The sequence below is a fragment of the Alosa sapidissima genome, chromosome 10, assembly GCF_018492685.1.
Source record: "Alosa sapidissima isolate fAloSap1 chromosome 10, fAloSap1.pri, whole genome shotgun sequence".
NCBI lineage: Eukaryota > Metazoa > Chordata > Actinopteri > Clupeiformes > Clupeidae > Alosa > Alosa sapidissima.
In genome coordinates this window covers 22,435,166-22,436,576 of record NC_055966.1, presented here as the reverse complement: position 1 = coordinate 22,436,576, position 1,411 = coordinate 22,435,166, and the positions used below count along the sequence as shown (strand labels likewise).

Here is a 1,411-nt window from a genome sequence, read left to right as displayed (position 1 = left end):
CAATATACACATGATCTTCCATTCTTTAAAATGAGGTAAAGTCATTAAAGGCAACATAAGAGGCTTATGAACAAATGATTACAACGCGAGTGGCTCCCGTGTTTGTTAATTGCTCTTTTCCTAATGGTTATCATGACGGAGCCGAACCTTTGCTGGCTCCAGCAAGGTCTGCCACTGTCCAAATTAGGACAGTTAAATCACCAATGATCTAAACCTAATTGTCACATGGCCCCTCCCCCCAATGCGTCACGCAATTCATTAAACACCATGCAGTGCTGTCATTTCATGCAAATCCTTTCTCGTTTTTTTTGTACCATTAGCCTATTCTGTAAATTAAACATATTTTCGTATAAAACATATTCCGTAACATATACTAATGTCAGCATGCACAGAGGGGAGCAAAATCAGTTCTACAATTACATGGTCTGATTTTACTTACATTATTTTAGTTCTATGCCATGCAATGTATTCAAGGGTTAATTTGAATAGCAAGGGTGGCAATGGTCTTTGTTTTACCGACCTTACTCTGTGCAGGTATGGGAGAGTGGTGATGGGAAGAGAGAGAGAGGGGGGGGGGGGGCGTGTAGTTTGTTGACGGGAGGGAAAAGCAGCAACATGGATTCGGTCACTTCAGCTGCAAAACCCCTTTCTCTCACAACTCCCGTGCCGACTTTCCGAGGTAAGATTTTTGCGGTGCTTTCAGGAGAGCATGTCAGCGTTAAAAGTAACTAGGTCTGTACTCCCTTGCTAACCACCACGTGTGTAATTACATCAGATTTCATCTCCAACCCCCAGCGCTGTGCACCATGCCCGGAAGAGGCAATACAGAAGGCCAAGCCGGAGGCTAACACTCACGACTGCGTTCTCAGGTAAAGTGATGCTCATGGTTTAATGAATGTGGATGGTCACAGAGAAGAGCTATGATATACGATGTAAGATTGCGCCTTGTGACTGAGAAATGAAGGCGTGGTACTTGCATGGCACTGCTTAAAATGTAAGCTAGTGTCCTAAACATGGTTTATATAAAATATGCATGCATTATGTTCCTGTACAATTTGCATGCTTCTTCAGTTAAGTTGTAGGACACTGTCTGAATATGAAACATCAATTTAAGTCAACATTTTTCACTTAAGTGCACTTCTGAGGTATTTCAATGGAGAAAGCTCTCTCTCTCGCACACACACACACACTCACTCACTCACTGCCTCCAACTCAATCGTTCACTACCCTGAAGTATGCCATTATGTGATATAATGAGAGAACTGCTGTACCAAACATGACATCAGGTGTTACCATCAAAATGACAGCACCATCCATTTTATTTTTATCTTTCAGTGTGTCATACGAAATGTGAATGGCATTACACAACTAGCAAAATGCATGTTAGATGATGTCCACATAAGTAATGTAT

At 41.8% G+C, this 1,411-nt stretch overlaps 1 long non-coding RNA gene across 1 annotated transcript in view; it reads left to right on the top strand.

Annotated features, from left to right (window-relative positions):
• The first annotated feature begins 595 nt into the window (after window positions 1-595).
• LOC121720805 overlaps window positions 596-1,411 on the top strand; it is a 6,642-nt gene continuing 5,826 nt past the window's right edge. The window contains exons 1-2 of the long non-coding RNA XR_006034633.1: window positions 596-679; window positions 796-869. This is a non-coding gene — a long non-coding RNA (uncharacterized LOC121720805). The remainder of the gene's footprint in view (window positions 680-795; window positions 870-1,411) is intronic.